Source organism: Pogona vitticeps, chromosome 1, assembly GCF_051106095.1.
Source record: "Pogona vitticeps strain Pit_001003342236 chromosome 1, PviZW2.1, whole genome shotgun sequence".
NCBI classification, from domain to species: Eukaryota; Metazoa; Chordata; class Lepidosauria; order Squamata; family Agamidae; genus Pogona; species Pogona vitticeps.
The window spans coordinates 289199610-289220528 of NC_135783.1; the positions used below are offsets into that span (position 1 = coordinate 289199610).

At 42.4% G+C, this 20919-nt stretch overlaps 1 long non-coding RNA gene across 2 annotated transcripts; it reads right to left on the reverse strand.

The window, feature by feature from the left end:
* Positions 1-1672: 1672 nt before the first annotated feature.
* Positions 1673-14271, reverse strand: LOC110081452 (uncharacterized). Of its 2 annotated transcripts, none has more exons than XR_012081951.2 (4): positions 13983-14271; positions 11915-11997; positions 2834-2880; positions 1673-2200 (listed from the first exon to the last, which is right to left on the reverse strand). It is a non-coding gene; the product is annotated as an uncharacterized LOC110081452 (long non-coding RNA). The 2 variants fall into 2 exon arrangements; XR_012081961.2 differs by lacking the exon at positions 13983-14271 and adding an exon at positions 13855-13914.
* Between the last annotated feature and the right edge of the window lie 6648 nt (positions 14272-20919).

Genomic DNA, 20919 nt, shown 5'->3' on the forward strand with positions numbered 1-20919 from the left:
TATTGTTTGAATCACCCTGTATGCAGAGACCTAGCACCCAGATTCAAATGTCTAGTTCCAAAGAGACTTTTCTTGTAGAAGTAAATTTTTCAGCTTTATGGTCTCAGTGCTGATTGCCAATGGTGCAGAAAACATGAGAGCTGGGGAAATAATTTTTTTGGACTACAAGCCTCTGCCCAAACCATAGCCGGCATAGTCAAAAGTAATCAAACTCCTTTCATCATGAGATGATACAAACAGAGCTCAATACCTATTTGTCACTCACTATTTAGACATAATGGATACAGTTTTAAGATGGGAAGCTATAATGGATTGTTCCTGTGTTGCATTCCAGTTTCCCTACCCTAAATGAAGTCACAGCTGCCATCTTTGCAAAGGGCAGCCGGTTTCCCTTTTTACACGCATTTATTATTTATTTATTTATTTATTTATTTATTTATTTGATTTGATTTATACCCCGCCTATCTGATGGAATCCTGGCAGAAACTCTGTAAGAACATCTTCTTGCAATGCCAGAAGCCTCCTTGTTAGGCTTTCTGCCTGATATTATTGGTTTTTCTTTTACTCCAGCTGAAATGTTGTGAAGGTCAGAAAAGGTCAGTTAATACCATCCACGGTCTTTCAATCAGGATCACGCAACGGGAGAGATTAAGTCATAAGAAAGTAGAAATATTTCTGGCTGAGGCTTGCAAGATTGTGTTGTGCAGTTAGGAGAAACCAGCATGTGATTTGGTAGGGTTTGTAGTCATCTCCAGAACAGACAGGGAGAATGGTTGCTCAGGGAACCAGACATGGACTCCAGATTAGAGATGGGGATGAATATAAAAGTGGATCACTTTTTCTGACGAATGTAGCCGATTCATTAAATATTTGTCAATCCGTATTTGTGAGTTCCAGAGACCCCCACGAATATGAAGGGATGAATATTTACCCATTTTTATTCATCCTTCATATTAAAAAAAAAACCAGACACCATTCTGCCTACCCGCCACTGATCAGCTACCTACTACCGAAAGGCAGCCACCACCCCATACAGCCACCCAATACCACAGCCTACCCCCACCCCCTTCCTTTCCCTACCTTAGGCCCCATGCCACCCACCCCCACCGATACCCTCTTACCTTAATCACTGCTACCAAGGTCTTCTAACCCTTAGCCTGCCTTAAGGGAATCCAGGCTGCCCTTTGCAAAGATGGCAGCTGCATTTTCCCTACTCTAAATGAAGTCACAGCTGCCATCTTTGCAAAGGGCAGCCAGTTTCCCTTTTTACTTGTGGCTGTGAAGGCCTGATGGAGTCCTGGCAGCAGCTATTAAGGTAAGGGGTGTCGGTGGGAGTGGGGTGGGGGTTAAGGTAGGGAAAGGAAGGGGTGTGGAGGTAGGCTATTGAAGTGGCTGGCTGTGTGTGGGGGGTGGCTGCCTATCGGCTTCTGATCAGCTGTTTGGCGACCGGTAGGCAGAATGGGCTTCTGTGCCATGTGGTAAACTCTCCTGGAGGGACCCAATTTGTGGATGAATAACTTGGATGTCCAATATCCAATCTTCACCAAAGTTGGCAGGTGTGTTGGGGAAAGACATTGAAAGCTCTGTTGTGATTCTGGAATCTCTAAATACCTGGGGTGAGCTTTCCTGGGGAGTCCTCTTTGTGACTATATAACTCAGGGGTCTGTGATCCAATGTTCACCAAACTTTCAGGATTTGTAGGAAAGTGTCTAAGGAAGTTTCCCTGCAAATGTGTGTCTCTAGGTGGTTTGGGGCCAGTGTTACAGATGTTTAAAGTGCAGATGAATCAACAGATTGCTTCATTGAAGAATATTCATATATTCGTATTTGTTGATCCGTTAACCTTGACAAATAACAGATCAAAACGAATCACCATTTTTATTTGTGCCTATCTCTACTCCAGATGCTTTGAATTTTCTTTTCTTTTACTCTGCTCCATTTTATGGTGAAAGTGAAAGACATTTTGGATGGTAATCCATAACAGAGACATAGGAGCCCATTTTAAAGGCAGCGGGCAAGCATGCCAGATTTCATGCTGGATTCTGGCCTTTGAAGATGAGCCAAACAAGTTCTAAGTAGTGAACTGTGCATGTCATGGTAAAATCAGTAGCTTCTGAAAAACCTGGGTCTTAGTAACTTCCATGTCTTCTTCCATTTTGTTGTTGTCCTCTCTCCTCGAGCTCTATTCCCAAGAGTTTCTCTAAAGATAGAAAAACAGCCACTTTACCATTTATTCCTCACCATTGTTCTAGTATTTTATTTATTTGCCTTATCGCCTTCCTTGCCCTATGGACTCTGCAGGGGTAACCACAATGGTAAGAAAAACATACGCTTCTCAGAGGACTCAGGTTGAAGACAATTCAAGTCATTAAAGGCTTGGGGAATAAGGTAAAGTGAAAAAACGAATGAAAATAATGATCTAGCAATCCAAATATGCATTTTATAGTAACAGAAAATTAATTCTTTCTTAGGCTGTTTACACATTATCCATTTACTATGTAATTACAAGAAGACAAAAAGAGCTGTGCCTTTTCTGGTTCAAAGCCTTTTCTAATCCTGTGTACCCTACCAGCTGTGTCAAACCAGGGCCATGGGGAAGTTCTTACACAGGAGATGAGTGCAGCACTACTCTCCCACTTTCCCCACAACAGTCAGAGGAAGCTTCCCCACAAGTGGTACAGAAACACATAAACAGAAACACATTAACATATACACATGATGTTTATGTACTACCTCATAGTGCTTAAAGTACTCTTTGGGAGGTTTACAATTTGACTATGCAGGCTACACATCCCCCCACCCACCCTGTGAGCTGGAAACTCAATTTTCTTACCTTAGAAGGATGGCAGGCTGAGTCAATCTCAAGCTGGCTACCTGTGCCTGTTAGGGATTGAATTCAGGACATAAGCAGAATCTTGGCTGCAGTAATGCAATTTAACCATTGTAGCAAAAGGTTCACATTAGAGGTAGTTACCAGCTGCTGTATCTTCCATGAATTTGTGTCATACCCTTTTTAATATAGTCCAAATAGGTGGCTATTACCCTGTAGTCACAGAGTCCATAGTATGTAGTTTATCTGAATTAACCCTACTAAGTTCAATGGGAATTAACCCCCAAGTAAATATTCATGGAATTGCACCATACATCTGGAACTGCCATCCTTTGTTCCAAGCTATATAGGGTTTTATAGGTAATCACCAGCATTTTGAATTGGGCCCGGAAACAGACTGGTAGCCAGTGAAATTCTTATAACAGGTGTGTTATATGTTCCCTATAGTTGGCTCCAGTCAGTAGTCTGGCTGCAGAGTTTTGCACCAGCTGAAGTTTCTGAACTGTCTTCAAAGGCAGCCCACAAAGAGCATGTTACAGTATTCCAAACAGGATGTAACTAAGTCATGTGTCTCTGTAGCCAAATCCAACATCTCAAGGAATGGGCGTACCTGGTGCACCACCTTCAGCTATGCAGATGCACTCCTGGCCGCCGCCAAGACCCAGGCATCCAAGCTTAGGGATGAATCCAGGAGTCCTGAGTTTTAAAGGGGAGTGCCTTCCAACAGACCAGGGGCATGTCTGTCTTGTCTGGATTAAGTTTCATTTTGTTTGCCCTCATCCAGCCCATTACAGATCTCAAGCACTGGTTGAGAGTCAAGACAGCTTCCCTGGAATTAGGTGGAAAGGAGAGATAGAATTGGATGTCATCCGCATACTGGTGACACCAACCCCAAAACTTTGGACAGCCTTTCCCAGCAGTTTCATGTAGATGTGACAAAGCAGATCCCTGAGGAATGTGGCAGGCCAATGGCCAGGGCATTAAGTAGGAGTCACCCAGCACCACCTTCTCAGTTCTCCCCTCCAGGAAAGACTGGAGCCACTGTAGAACCTGTGCCTCCGAGTCCCGTCCCAGAGAGACGGCCCAGAAGGATACAATGGTTGATGGTATCAAAAGCTGCTGAGAGGTCCAGCAGAACCAACAGGGGCACACTCCCCCCCTGTCCAGTTCCCGACATAGATCATCCACCAAGGCGACCAAAGCTGTCTCTGTCCCATAGCAAGGCCTGAAACCAGATTGAAATGGGTCTAGATAATCCACTTCATCCAGGAATCCCTGGGCTTCTTCAATAGTGGTCTTATTACTGCCTCCTTTAAGCAAGCAGGGATCCTACCCTGCTGCAAGGAGGCATTTACCACTCCTCGTACCCAATCAGCCATTCCTCCTCTGGCTGCTTTTATGAACCAGGAAGGGCAAGGGTCCAGCACACATGTGGTGGCATTCATCACTCCAGGAATCTTGTCCACATCATCAGGCTGCACCAACTGAAAAGTATCCATTAAATCAGGACAAGCTGGGGCCAAAGTTACATCCCACTGGGTTTGTATCAATTACAGCATCCAAACTAGAGCAGATCTGAACAACTTTATCTGCAAAGTGTCATGCAAATTCCTCACAGCAGGTTGTGCAATGGTCAATATTTTGTTCTTTTGGTAGTGCATGTACTACACCCCTGACCACTTGAAACAACTCCACTGGATGACTTTGTGCAGATGCAATGGCAGCAGCACAGAACCTTTTTCTTGCTGCAGCCACTGCCACGGAATAGGCCTTCAAATGGGCTCTAGCCCGCATCCGATCAGATTCATTGTGAGTTTTCCGCCATCGTCACTCTAGTCTCTGTCCCACTCGTTTCATCGCTGCCAGCTCCCTGGTGAATCAGGGGGCTTGCCTGGCTCTACTTCGTGGGAGAGGACACTTAGGAACAGTTGTGTCCACTGCCTTGGCCATTTCCCCATTTCAGAGATCAGCCGGAGCTTCGACAGGATTGCCTGCTGAGGCAATAGGAAACTCCCCAAGAGCCATCAGAAAACCACTTGGGTCCATCAGTCTCCTGGGGCGGACCATCCAAATAGGTCCTCCACCCCTGCAGAGATTAAGAGTTCCAGTAAGTGATCTGTCCATGACAACAGAAGTACAGAGAGCTCCAGATCACCATCATCCTGTCCAGCATGAAATACAAGATCCAGAATGTATATGTGTGGAGCTAGAAACCACTTGGGATGGACCCATGGTTGTCATGGAGGACATGAAGTTCTGAGCCACTCCTTATAAGTTGGTCTCAGCATGGACATTGACGTTCCCCAGGACTATCAGCCTAGAGGACTCCAACATCACCTCTGATACCAACTCAGTCAGTTCAAGAAGGGAGACTGTTGAGCAGCAGGATGGATGGTACACCAACAAAATCCCTGTTCTGTCCCAGGTGCCCACTCAAACCCAGAAAACTGTGGGACAAGGCACCTAGTGAGGGGGTGGAATCAGGACAGACTACGGCAACTCCACCTCCCTGCCCCACCCAGGTCTGGCCTGCAGCTTCACAGAGGACCCAGCTGGGCAAAGCTGGGAGAGACTAACTCCCCCAGCTTCATCCAGCCAGGTCTCTGTAATACAGGCCAGGTCAGCATGCTCATCCAGGATCAGGCCCTGGGTGGCTGATGTTTTCCCTTTTACTGACCTGGCATTCAGCATCAGCATTTTTACCCAGTGGGACTATTGCCACAGCTATCCAGACTGTCTAAATTGGGAGACAATTTGGGGGGTGGGGTGGCAGACTAGGATCCTCTTCCCTCCCCCTCTCCTACAATGATTCCCTTGTCTCCTCTCCCTGTATCTCCCTCTACCCAGCGTCATGCCAATGGCAGCTCCCTGCTCCCCCTCATTGGCCTCCCTGTTTGAAAGATACATCCCTCCCACCCAAGACAGACAGCAAGAGACAGGCAGATAAAAAGGAATCCCTCTAGGCAAGAAGAATGGACCTCACCCTTATTTCTGAGTCCCCAAATCAACCAACCAACACCCCACCAATGCCCCCCTTTTGCTGAAAAAGGCTCTGCTTAAAGGTCCCTTCTCCCCTGGAACCAGGTGGCCAGTGTTGATGAGGGGGTGGGGAGCAGCCAGTTGCACAGAGCCAGTCCAGCAAGGCAGTAGCAATCGGGAGCCAAACTCCTACAGGGGAAGCTAGCAGCTGACAGCAGCAGCAGCACTGTCTCTCACCCAGTGCCCTGTGAGATGGCAGATGATGGGCAGGAATGCTGGTCCAACCATGTTGTTAGCAACCCACCATGTTCTAGTATTTTCTGTGTTGACTTCTCTTTTCTCAGAACTGAGTTACAATGACTTATTTGAGCTAAGGTACAATTATATCATGATCCCTTCTGGTGATAAGTGATAGATCATGATTGAAGCTTTTAAAAAGAATTATAGTTAATCAGCAAACAAACAACCTCCTCCCCCCAAAAAACCCAGCTACTATCTCCCCATCATTGCCTAGAAAAAGAACTGAACGTTTAAGTGTTTAGAAAGACTGGGTTCACTTCCGAGTAAATATATAGTAGAACTTTAACTATAGGGATTGTCTTCTCCTACTCACATTGCACTATATGCTGTAATGTGTACAGCCGCTGTTTAAATTTGTTTGCAATTGATACTGAAAAGCAATGCCCCAATAGCACCTGTTAACCTTAGTAAGAGCACAACTTTATATATAGTCTACTTATATTTTAGAATTCTAAGGATCCTTGAATTACTCTGGGGTCTTCTCTTAATGTTCCCATATTGAGAACTTTGGTAATTGGAAGAAACCAATTCTGTGGCAGTGTTCCTAGAAAGTTATGATTAGGCACAAGACTATTATGCTGGCTAAAATCCCCTTTTACCAGCAGAAATCTGCCAGCAGAACCCTCTTCTGCCAGTTGATTTTGTAGATATGCCAATAGAGAAATCTGCCAACAGATCTTTAATACTGGCTAAAATCTTATCTCCCAGAACTCTAGTAATAGAAACAAAGTACCATTGGGAAGCTAGCATGCAGCGCACATACACAGTCATAGCTGGGTGTTCTAGATGAACCACAAGCCTAAAACAGAAAAGCTGAATAGATTATACTGTTCGTAAACGCCTTCAAACAATATTGTAATGCAAAAGAAGTTAAAACAGGTTGATGTACTTCTTCAGATTAGTGACTCATTGGGTAAAGTCCTGTCAGGAAAAACCATGTCACAGAGATAATTCCCCTTCTGGTTGCTGTCAAATGCAGGGCAGGCTGCACAACTACTGCTCTGAATTAAGGAAGCAGAGGAGCACAATGGCCAACTGGCAGTACCAGTAAGCTCAACTTCCACATTTGCAGACATCCAAAAGGATTCTGGCCAGTTTGTGTTAGTTGTCAGAGTTTGAGGTAACATAGACAAAAAATTAATTCAAAGATAAAGAAATATCATACAACCCAACAGAATGCATTTGGCATAAGGTAACTGATCCAGGGTAAATGCATTATGCGCTCTGGTTTGGTACCAAACAGATGCATCACTGTACTCTAGCACTGTGAAGACAACTCATACTTCAAGACTGGTAAATATTACTCTGGTTGTTGGGGGTTTTTCGGGCTCTTTGGCTGTGTTCTGAAGGTTATTCTTCCTAACGTTCTGCCAGTCTCTGCGGCCAACATCTTCAGAGGACAGCACTCTGTGCTCTGGTGTAGTTGGCTTGGGAGTGCAGTATTTATGGCTGTGAGATAGGCTTTTGTCTTTTTCTGTAGATGGGTGATTAGTGTGTCTTGTTGTGAGTGTATTGTTGTGATAAGGAGAAGAGATTATCTGTCACTGTGGTTGATGGGTGCCATTAACTGGTCTTTTGTGTGTAGTGATCCCGTCCTTGTGGCTGGGTAGAGTTCGTTGACCTTTTGCACGCTGTATTTTTGAGAGCTGGGGAGCCAAGTTTTGTTGAGTTTTAAACTTTCCTCTTTTTTTGTTGAAGTTCTGCTGGTGCTTGTGGATTTCAATGGCTTCCCTGTGCAGTCTGATGTAATGATTGCTGGTGTTGTCCAGTATTTCAGTATTATGAAATAGAATTTCATGTCCAGTTTATTTTAGGGCATGTTCAGCTACTGCAGATTTTTCTGGTTGTTTTAGTCTGCAGTGTCTCTCATGTTCTTTAATTCTGGTGTGGATGCTTCGTTTTGTGGTTCCAGTATATACCTGGCCACAACTGCAAGGTATCCGGTATACTCCTGCAGTAGTGAGGGGGTCCTTTCTGTCCTTTGCTGACCATAACATTTGTTGTATTTTTGTGGTGGGCTTGAATACTGTTTGTAGGTTGTGTTTTTTCAAAAGTTTCCCCATGTGGTCTGCAGGGGGGGGGGCGAGAGATCTGTCTCCATGGCCCGGTCCTGCAAAGCCCACGGACCGGCACTGGGCCACAAATATTACTCTGTCTTCTTTTTTTCTGTTGCCTCTTCCTTTATTATTATTATTATTGTTGTTGTTGTTGTTGTTGTTGTTGTTGTTGTTGTTGTTGTTGTTAAACCCTGTTTCCATTCCTTTTAGGAAAGGCTCCCCTCCTCTTCAGATACTCTTCTGGGTACCATTCTCCCTACAAAATATGAAGCCTTTTCTCTCATCCCATAGTTTCTCCTCCAAGTTTAAAATAAAAATCATAACATCACTGTTTTCATTTAATTTTTAAGTAAAGTTGGTTCGGCCCCTGAACACAGTTCAGATTTTTATGTGCCCCCCCATAGAAATTAATTGCCCACCCCTGCCTAACAGGAAGATCCATCCTGACCAGCTGGAGACTCAGCCTGACCTTTAACTGCCTCTCAGTTTGCAGAGATACAGACCAGATTGTGACCTCATTCTGACATCAGAGAATTCTGACCTATGGCTAGGCTGGTTAGGAGAATTGTGGGAGCTGCTGTCAAAGAAAGCAACTTTATCAAGCTCTACTTGTCATGTGATGAGCTTGCCCAGGGCGACAGAGGCCAGTTTTTCCTCCTTGAAGGGACAGTGGGAAATCCAACTCCCAAACTCTGGCTCCACAACCAGCCTCGTAACAATACCCAAAGAAACCCTTAGCGTCACCCGAAAGCTGGCTTCCAGTAGAAAAACAGACACAGATCTCAAACCCTGGGGATCACTCGTTACCTGAAGTGTGACATCCTCACTCACAGGACATATGTTCCCTATCAATAGCTGAATTGACACTCAGGAATGAATAATTTCAGAAGCATTTTTAAAGAAAATGGTTAGGTAACTATTACTACAGTGGACCCTTGACTTACCGACGGCTCTGCTTACAGACTTTTCGAGTTACAGACTTCTCTGGCCGCAAAATTTAGGTTTGACTTGCAGCCAGAGAATCAACCTACAGGCTGGAAAAAAACCAAAATGGAACAAAAACGGCCGATTATGGATTAATTGCTTTTCAATGCATTGTAGGTCAATGGAGCCTCAACCTAAAGATTTTTTGACCTGCAGCCACCATTCCAATATGGATTAATTCTGTAAATCGAGGGTCCACTGTACAAGGGGGCCTTAAAGGTTTTCAGAATAAAGTTATTTTTAAGCTCCTGCTCACTCCTCTAGGTTCCTCGCTCAAGGCCTCCTGAATTCCTGCCTGACATTCTATCTACTATGACACCATAGCTGTCAAAGGGTCATATAACCCACTTTCAACCCTCAACTTGACCTAACAGGAAGATCCATCTTGACCAGTTGAAGGCTCAGCCTGACTGTTAACTGCCTCTCAGTTTGCAGAGACACAGACCAGATTGTGATCTTATTCTGACATCGGAGGATTCTGACCTATGGCTAGGCTGGTTAGGAGAATTGTGGGAGCTGCAGTCAAAGAAAGCAACTTTATCAAGCTCTGCTTGTCATGTCATGAGCTTGCCCAAGGTGACACAGGCCAGCTCTTCCTCCCTGAAGGCACAGTGGGAAATCCAGCTCCCAACCTCTGGCTCCACAACCAGCCTTCGTAACAATACCCAAAGAAACCTTTAGCGTGACCCGAAAGCCGGCTTCCAGTAGAAAAGCAAAGACACAGATCTCAAACCCTGGGGATCACTCATTACCTGAAGTGTGACATCCTCACTCACAGGACATATTTTCCCTATCAATAGCTTAATTGATACTCAGGAGCATCTTTAAAGAAAATGTGTAGTTGACTCTTAGTACAAGGGGGCCTTAAATTTTTCAGAATAAAGATATTTTTAAGCTCCTGCTCCTCTAGGTTCCTCGCTCAAGGCCTCCTGAATTACTGCCTGACACTCTATCCACTATGACACCGTAGCTATCAACAGGTCATATAACCCACTTTCAACCCTCAACTTGACCTAGCAGGAAGATCCATCCTGACCAGCTGGAGGCTCAGACTGTTAACTGCCTCTCAGTTTGCAGAGATACAGACCAGATTGTGACCTCATTCTGACATCAGAGGATTCTGACCTATGGCTAGGCTGGTTAGGAGAATTGTGGGAGCTGCAGTCAAAGAAAGCAACTTTATCAAGCTCTGCTTGTCATGTGATGAGCTTGCCCAAGGCGACACAGGCTAGCTCTTCCTCCCTGAAGGCACAGTGAGAAATCCAAATCCCAACCTCTGGCTCCACAACCGGCCTTCGTAACAATACCCAAAGAAACCTTTACCATGACCCAAAAGCTGGCTTCCAGTAGAAAACCAAAGACACAGATCTCAAACCCTGGGGATCACTCATTACCTGAAGTGTGACATCCCCAGTCACAGGACATATTTTCCCTATCAATAGCTGAATTGACACTCAGGAATGAATAATTTCAGGAGCATTTTTAAAGAAAATGGGTAGTTGACTATTAGTACAAGGGGGCATTGAAGCCTTTCAAAGTAAAGTTATTTTTAAAGCTCTTGCCCACTCCTCTACGACCCACACTGAAGGCCTCCTGTATTTCAGCCTGACTCTCTATCCACTATGACACAATAGCTGTCAACTGGTCATATAACCCACCTTCAACCCTCATCTTGACCTAACAGCAGACCTGGGCAAAGTGTGGCCTGAGGGCCATGTACCGCCCGTGAGTCACTCCTGTACGGCCCGCGGACAGTTTTGAACATCAAAACCATTTATAGCTTTTTTGTCTAAAGTTAATCAGTTGCTTATCTTTAACATACCGCAAAAAACCTCTTTAGTATTTGTGAAGATTAACAAGTTTAAAATAAAAACAATCATAACATCACTGTTTCATTTTATTTTTAAGTAATTTTGGTTTGGCCCCCAAACACTGTTCAGATTTTTCATGTGCCCCCCCCCTATAGAAATTAATTGCCCATCCCTGCTCTAGGTGCCTGGGGGTAGTTTTCCTGTAGGGGCCATCTCTGAAACTCAATCTTCACCAATCCTCGTGGGATTGCAGAGCAGGGTCAGAGGAAGGATATCTGCAATGTTGGTGTGTCTCTGTGCCTTGGGGGGTATTTTATAGCTAAACAAATAAAAATTCACTACAAATTTGTTGATTCATATTCATTGGGGACATTGATTCATACAAATACAAATTGATGAATTAGTGAGTATTTAAATGAATTTAGTTATTTGTTTTTTAATTCATGCTCAAATGGGCACAGTACACCATTTGGAGTAGTGTTAGTCACTAATTGGGCAGTACAGAAATTTAAACAACTACAATAATCTCTTCTTCATTGTATTAGTTTCATTATTGTGTTATTCCACATCTCTTTCACATTCTGTTTTACTGTTATGATTAAGTGTAATTCTTTTAGTTTATTATAACTGGAGTCTCAGCTTCTTTGTGCACTATGAAGTCACTGCTTCATAGGTTACAATTCAGGTTATGATAGACCAGGTTTGGGAGAGAATTGCAATGCCAGTCTTGGTAAAGTGTATGCCGAAGTCTAATACTTCTAACCCTCTATTTTACCTCATAGCAGGAGAAGAGCCCAAAAAGGTTGAAATTATGTGAAGAAGGGAACAAATTGTGCCTGACTCAAGCCCCTTTAAGAATCTCACAGAGAGATGCAGCCACAATGCTGGCACAAGCCAAGGATAAACTATGGCTAAGGAAAACGCAATGTCTGTCTTGAACTCCTTATACTTACCTTCCAAATTGTCATTACATTTGTGTACTTGGTTCATTATCAGGGTGAAGAACAGGGGCCCAGTTCTCATGTTATGCAGTGACCTATGGGCAGATTAGAATACAAAAGTATGCATGTGTAAAATTTAGCTGTACATCCCAAGGTTGGAAGCAATGGCCTACAAATGATGTGATATCGTTTTAGGAGAACTCTAAAGGCACTTTAAAGGGACACACAGAAGAATACCCTCACATCCCAGCTTGATGAAAGCATATATGGCTTTTTTTCCCATCCTAGCATATCTGCAGCACTTGCAGGTCCAAGTTTAGGACCAGACACTGTGAAAAATAATACTAGGGAACCAACAAAGGATTCTTTTTCTGACAGAGAAGGGGGAGTTTACACTGCATGCTTTACAAAAGCTTTTGTGAATCATAATCTCCTGAGGTACTAGTAATTTCTCTCCATTGTCTGATCCTTCATGGACATCTGGGAATAGTGCACACCAGGAATGGATGAATGGCACCAGTTTAGGGTAGCAGCTTGTTGGGAGGATACAATCCTCCAGTGCATCTATGTTGTGGGTAATCTTTTTCATTGTAGCATAATCCTTGAGAATTAATATAAAAATAAATCATTTTTGCAGCTTTTTCTGGATGTACTGAGAGATCGAAATGAAGGGAGAATATTCCTCTGGCTTCTTTTTTAATATTTAATGCTGAAGTGATGCATTTATTAGAATGAGTGTCTGGTCACCAGCTGTTTTTGTTGGGGCTATCCTTGATTACAGGCTCTTGGTGATCAGTAATGTATCTAGCCTGACCTATTTGAGCCACTATTTCATTTTCCTCTGTTCATTTAGATATTGAAAGGAAACTCACAATGAAACACACCCATGGAGTTCAACATAAAGATTTGCAATGTATTTTTAGATCTTCTTTATCAAGAATGTTTAATGTATTTATTGTTGTTAGCGGCATCAAGTTGCTTCTGCCCAGTGAATGAGTGACCTCCAGACTACTTTTTCTCTGAAAAACAAACTGGCTTCCATTTTCATAAGCTGATGTGAGAACCAACTTCTGTAAAACTGTTTCATTCTGAAAAAGTAAATTAAGACTGCAATCCTATGCCAATCTACTCAGAAATACCCTTGCATTCAATGGGTCTTATTTCTAGGTAAGAGGATTTCCAGAAGGGTTGCATGCAGAGCAGCGATTGGTGGATCACTCATCATCTCTAACCCCTGCGGTTTACACATGTGCAGTTTCTTACAACTTAAACTTTCCTCACTGGCTAAATACATTGAAAGACAGCACAAGGTTTGTTTCTTACAGAACAATTGAGTGGAATAGTGAACTGCAGGCTTTGTCATATGCACAAATATTAAGAGACATCTGCATGTTCCACTGCAGAGTCATACCAGTTTTATTTCCCTTTTAAGTGTTTTGACTTCATCCTAAGGCAACCTGGAATCTCTGCAGTTTCTGGAAGTATTCAGAATTCTGAGCTGGTGAGCTCTGGAGGGATGAACCAACATTAACTCTGAGTGCTTGTTTACGTTAGAGAATTAAACTGCTTTAATCCTCTATTGCTCTCTTCTTAGGGTATCTTGGTATCTTCTCAGTATCTGATCAAATTACAAATCCCAGGATTTGTACTAAGGAGCCGTGATAATTAAAGGTTTATGAAACTGATGTAACTGTGTTGTGATGATAGATCTCTCTCTCTCTCTCTTTCTCTCTTTTAAATGAAGCCTGGAGTTCAGGCCAGCTAAACAGGCACCAGGTGGCATGGCTAGGAATCAAGTAAAAGACAGCCAACTGGGCAATGTAGCCAGTGTACTTTCTATTTTTTCCCTTATTTTTTTTCTCTTTCTCCGCCCACACTGCTCTTTCAGTCTTTTCCCCTCAGGCAACAGGAATTTTAATCCTCTTTCTCAAACACAACATGAACACACCTACCTGGAGTTGGGATCTGCAAGGTTTATTGGAGCCATTTTACACAGATGAGTGATCTATGATAATAATAATATGTGTTATCAAGTCAATTTCAGGGTTTTCTAAGTAACGAGTACTTAGAAGTGGCTTACCTCTGGCTCTGCAGTCAGATAACTAAATCACTGAGTTACTCCAATAGAAATGAAATGTCTCTAGTAGACTGGGAAGCCTAAGTTTAATAAGACTGGTTTTGAAACCAGATGAACCCAGCTTCAAATATTTGAAGAACAGTACAAGGTTTCTTGCTCTTGATGAAACCCTTATTCTGGAAAGCATGTGGTGTCTGGCACCCAGTGACAGAAGTAGTAGTTCTGCAGGCAACAGACAGGTTTTAATTAATTATAATTAATGGTTTAAAAAGGCACGTGCATGGAATAGAATCTGTGGCCAGAGAGTGAGAAGGATAACATTCTAAATGAGTGGATGGAAGGAGCCAAGTTGAATTGAGCTGGTAGAGAAGCTGGAAATTAAATGTTTATGTGATTTTGTTTTATTCACACAAATGTGGAGGGAATGTGACAGGGAGAAAAGCTGCAAGGGAAGTCAACAATACACTTCTGACTTTTGATGGGATAAGCAATGGGAATAAGCAAAATTAAGGGTAAGAATTAAGACTAGAGTTGAGATTATAAGAGAATAATAAAGGGAAAGTAAGAAAAGGATTTTTAGTAGGATGGATGAGATATGGGATTTTTAAAAATTCATGAAGCTATTTCCTTCTTTCTAAAGCTCAATCTGAGGCAAGCAAGGAGGGAATGAATAAAATCATGGATGACATTTTTCACCTTCATTCTGATAAGGCTTCTAGTGTAGTAATGTTATGTATACTTAAACTCCAGTTAAAAATTAAGGTAATGGTCAAAAGTGTCACACTTTCGCTATAAACATAATGTAATAAAAATAGTTTATTAATGACTAATGTTCTCATCTCTGAAGTTGGCTAGAGCTAAGAATCATGATATCTTTCCTATTTTGTTACATGTCTCTAATAATTTCTTATTCTCCTAGAATACAAAGCCCGGTTGTGATTTCTTTCCAAAGGGAGACGTTTGCTCTGCTAACCATTCCAATGTTACAGGGTCGAATGTGTTAATTAGCTGCCCCTTGCTCAGCTATCACCTTTCACCACTTTTTAATAGTCTTGACTGTGAGAATTAAAGGAAAGCTAAAGTGCGTGTTCAAGGCTAATCAATCCCCATTAAGCAATATTGAGTTTGTAGTTCTACTGTGGAAGATGTTTAACGGCAGACAGGCTTGGCCTTCGGCCACACAGCACAAGGCAGGGGTAGAAGGCTGCCTCCGTGAACCTCTCGGCAGAAAAGACAACCACAGAGAAATTTGTCACTCCATTTGGCATGCATTTAGACATTTCTGCTATGCTACTGGCGCTTCCTCTAATATTTCTGCTGTGCTAAAGGAAACTTGGTGCCCTTTGCCTTATATGTACATTTGCTGGGGCTGTTATGCTTGTAATGCTAGAAGCAGAACAAGAACGATCAAAGTTGAAGTAAGGAGATTTTTTTTTCCTCCAGTGTGCCTGACAGGAAGCAAACAATGCACAATGTCTTAGCATCTTGGAGACTAGCAGTTTTATTGAACGCGAATCTTCATGGGCAAATGTTTTCATTACAATGTGAGTTTTCTGGAGATCCACAGAGTATTTGGAATACATTTGCTCATTTACTGTGTAACAGCAATGCAGCTCCTCTGTGACATGGCTACCCTGTGCACAGCTGTGGAAAAAGCACCCCCCTAGATCTTTTTTTCCCCCAATTTTTTTTTTTTTAACATAAGGGAAAAAGGGAACTGGAATTAATGAGGAAGAGGGGAGACAATAACATACTGATATCCAATCTATACCTATTGCCATATCAAGATTTCAAGTTATTCTGTTTACTCTTTTCTGCCTTGTAGATAGAGTTCTCATTTCAAAATATGTTATTCAGACACTGCCTGTTGATTCTGTCCACTTGTTAAATAGATCCCATCTTTCTGTTGCCTTTTGCAGGGGATGATCTTTCATGACTTCTGATAAGATATCCATTTCGGCTATTTCCCGTATCGTTTCAATGAGATCTTCTTGTTTTGGTACCATCGGACTTTTCCAATTTCTAGCATATATAATTCTAGCTGCCATAACAATATATATAACGATGTATTCCTTTGACTTATCTATATTATCGGGTATCATACTCAGTAAAAACAATTCTGGGGTTAATGCTACCTTACAGAGCAATATTTGTTGTAACATAGCATGTACTCTTTTCCAGTATTTTTTCACTACTCCACATGACCACCACATATGATAATAACTTCCCACTTGTGTTTCACATTTCCAACACTTATTTGATGTGTAGCCTGTATAATTAAAAAAAAATTGTAAACCGCCCGGAGAGTGCTTGTAGCGCTATGGGGCGGTATATAAGTCCAATAAATAAATAAATAAATAAATAAATAAATAAATAAATAAATAAATAAATAAATAAATAAATAAATAAATAAATAAATAAAGATACATCTGTATACATATTTGACTATTTTTCTGGGGTCATGTGCCACCTATAAAACATCTTATATATATTCTCTTTAAAATTAACCGATCTTGTAAGCTTTATGTTATTTTGCCATATTTTCAGCCACTGATCAATATCAATATTATGCCCTATGTTTTGTGCCCACTTAATCATACATTCCTTAACTGTTTCATCTTGCATTTTTATTTCCAGCATACAATTATACATTTTCTTAACAATTTGTTCTTTTGAACCCAGTAAAAGTTTTTCAAAAATCATTTGCTCTGAGTAGAAACCTTCTATTTTATCTTTTGTATATCTAGATTCTAGCTGTGCTCTAGGCCACCAATCTATATAGACATTCTGTGACTCTAGCTCCTCTTTAGACCATAGTTCACCATCCTTTTTTAATAAATCTTGATATCTTAAAAGATTTGCTTTTGTCATAAGCTTAGGTTGTGTAAAGGCCTCTATCGGTGACACCCAGCACCCCTCTAGATCTTGACAGAAGAGAGCAGTCCCTTCATCAAATCCCCCGTGTCATAAATCCCGTAAATTATGATGATCCCTTTTAGTCATCAGAACACCCTCCCTACTCCATGTGAAGAATGAGGTTGCTGCAGAAATGGAAATTTTAAAAGACTAGACAGTCAGGTATTGCAGGCATGAGATGACACTCCATCTTAAGATCTGTTGTTCAGAATAAGCCTTATGATAGATACAAAACCAGAGTGCATATTGTGGGAGAAGCTGCAGCTGTTTGCTTGGAGACAGTAATTGTATGTCAAGGCTGCAGTTCTGCACAGTGCTTACATGAAAAATAAATGATTCTTACTCTCAAGTAGGCCTGGAGGGATTTTGCTTTGTGTAATGTAAGATCTAGTCACTGTGCTTCATGTTCTGCTCCTCTATTTTTATATTCATCCATAATAATCTTGTAGCCATTGTTTTGTGAAGAACACTTAGGGACCACTTTCACATTAGGAGTGCAAAAGAATCAGTGTCTGGTGATGTACCGTGGCCCTGTGATCCCACACCACTGGTGGTGACACGAATAGTGAAATTACATGGAAGGGGGAATGGAAGCGGCCATGGGAAGAATCCTGCCTCAAGGCTGTCAGACCTCAGGGTGTTGGTGAGATCTCCAGGCAAAGAGACACGTTTGGTTTGGAGGAGAAGAAATTCTGGTTTTTATGTGTGAGATGGCTTCAAAACAAGCACACCCATCTTTCTCAGGAGGTCTTATGGGCTCAGCACGGTGTTAATAAGCATGTTGCCTTTATGTAATATAGGCACATCAAAAACACATGAGGGGATCAAGGACAGAAGACTGGGTAGAGACCTTATGGGTGCATTATTCATGCCATTTGGAAGAAGGCAGGGAATGGAGCATCAGTGTTGCAACTTATTAGGTTTTTTTTTTCTTCAGTGCATTCTGCTAGCAGGAGTGCAGGGCCTAGACAGAAACTGGGGGGGGGGAGTAGGGGGGTGGCAAATGGAGGGGTTGATGGTGAACCTTTCACAAGACCCAGAAAATTTATGGCTGCCTGCTATAGAGTGGCAAGGATTTCTATTCCTGGTTGTTTAATAAAAGTGGCAGGATTATTACATTATATTCTATTCTGCCTTAAATTATACGGGTAACCGTATAGCAGCATTTTTATGTAGAACTGTGAACCCCATTCACTTCCAGGACTCAGAAGAAGTTCCTGGACTCAGAATTCTTTAATTCTTAGGGACAAGCCATGCTAGGGATAAGTCTTGTTACTTTCCATTACAGTATTTTACTTCTACACATGCAGGAATGTTTTCCTTTCGTTTTGTATCTGAGCTATCAGATTTGCAAATAAAGCCTCTGTTTGCCTTCTAATGGCCAACCAGAGAACAAAACTAAGCTAATTTGCCAAATACGGAGCTGAGGAAAGTTCACGGTAAGATAACCAGACATCTTTTTTCATTTTTTCATTAAGGAAACTCCTACAGATGAGTTAAAAGTATTGTGATTTAAACTGAACCGTGTGCCAGCTACCCCCAAGTAGATCTGTAAGCCCAAAATCTTGCCTTAAACCAAATACATTTATTGTAATTGTAAGTATATACATAGTATACACATACAATGAAATTCACACAGACACCCAGAGACAAGACCCACATGCACACACATAAGAAAATCCCAAAACACACGCCACCCATGAAACAGGGGTCTCTAAACTATGGCCACATCTGGCCCACCTTGCCTTTTTATCTGACCCGGGCATAGGAAGAGGAGGGAAGGGGGACCCAAGCGATCCCCCACCCCTACTGTCTTTGCAAAGACAATGGGGGTGGGGGGTCGCTTATGTCAGTCTTTGCTCCTCTTCCTATGCCCGGACAGAGATAGGACGAGGAGCGAAGCCTGATCTAAGCGATTCCCCACCCCTGCTGTCTTTTCAAAGACAATGGGGGTGGGGGATTGCTTGGGTCCCCCTTCCCTCCTTCAGACCTCAAAAATGTGTAAAATATATGATGCGGCCCTTATCCTGAAAAGTTTGGAAACTCCTACCTTAGAGCTTTTAAAAGGTCTAAACACCATCCACCATTGGGCAAGAATAGGGCAACCCTAACTTCACCATTCCCATCTGCTTATACAGGCAGACTCATTCTCTGAAGAGGCCAGTCCACTGCATTCTGCTGTGTGCATAACTCAATTTGTTGAATTTTTTTAAACATTCTATCAATCACAACGTCACAAAGAGGTTTCCAGATTTTTCCAACTTCTAAGTTCTGGCAGGACATTCAGTGGAAGGAAAGATAACAAATGTGGGAGTGAGCAATGTGTTTTCTGAAACAAGGCCTCCACTGCCTTGAATTTAAACAACAGAAGAATGGAAGGAAGCCGACTGAGGGGGACCATAGAAGGTAAACTTCTATTAATAGCACCGTTTATATGATCCAAAGCCATTGTTGAAAGAAATTAGTTTAAGCCAAGTTGAATCTTATCTGAGTATATTTTTATTTTAAGACTTTATCACTAATAACCAGCATGTAGATTTCTTGCTTCAAAGCCTTTCTGTTTAGGACTTGTTCTGGATTTGCTTACATGGAACATGGACTGACACTGCCCTGAGGCACATAACAGGTATACCTGCGTGGTACTCTGGAGTGTGTGGGAAAATGGATTTTAATCTTGACGCCCCATCTGGCTTGCAACACTTAATGTCTGAAACTAGTTTTGACAAAGTCTGGCCTATAATACTGTCCATAATCTTATCATAACATTGCATATAAAGATACCATTTTCACATATTGTTGGCCATTAGTCAAAAACTCATGGCCCCTGGTCCCATCACCTCCTGGCAAATAGAAGGGGAAGATATGGAGGCAGTGACAGATTTTACTTTCTTGGGCTCCATGATCACTGCAGATAGTGACAGCAGCCACAAAATTAAAAGACGCCTGCTTCTTGGGAGGAAAGCTATGGCAAACCTAGGCAGGATCTTAAAAAGCAGAGACATCACCTTGCCAACCAAAGTCTGCATAGTCAAAGCTATGGTTTTTCCAGTAGTTATGTATGGAAGTGAGAGCTGGACCATAAAGAAGGCTGACTGCTGAAGAATTGATGCGTTTGAATTGTGGTGCTGGAGCAGACTCTTGAGAGTCCCCTGGGCAGCAGGGAGAACAAACCAATCAATTCTGAAGGAAACCAACCCTGAGTGCTCACTGGAAGGACAGATCCTGAAGCTGAGGCTCCAATACTTTGGCCATCTCATGAGAAGAGAAGACTCCCTGGAAAAGAGCCTGATGTTAGGAAAGTGTGAGGGTAAGAGGAGAAGGGGACGACAGAGGATGAGCTGGTTGGAGAGTGTCACCAAAGCTACCAACAGGAATTTGACCCAACAACGGGAGGCAGTGGAAGACAGGAGGGCCTGGCATGCTCTGGTCCATGGGGTCATGAAGAGTCGAACACTACTAAACAACAACGTGTCAGGCTATTCATCCATCTAGCTCATAGTGTTGTCATGGACTGGTCTGGGCTCCTAAGGTATTCAGGCAAGGTTTCCCCAGACCTACCCAGAGATACCAGACATTAAATCTAGGACCACTTGTATGCAAAGCAGGCAGCCTAACACTGCATCCCTTTCCCAGCATACTTAGAGGAATTGGTAAACATTTGATAAACTGCTTAATGTGACTGATTCTCCAGAGAGATTTGCCCATATCTTTATGCTATATTTTTTTAACAGTTGCTTTGTAGCAGAAGATAGGTGTGCAAAGACACACAAGTGGTGGAATGCCTGAAGTCTGAGTAGCTCTCGTCACAGAAGTCTTTCTGCATTAACATAGCCCTGTTGAAATGCAGGCTTTCCCCTCCAACAAACTACAGAGAAGTAGCTTTCTGAAGAGAAGGCAATACTAGAGAAGTTAAACATCTTCATAAATATAAGGGCAGGAGAAAGGGTGAAGTGGGAGGGGAAGGAAGGGGAAGGAAAGCTTTCTGACTTACTGAAAAAAATGATGGAAGCCACAAAACCATGAA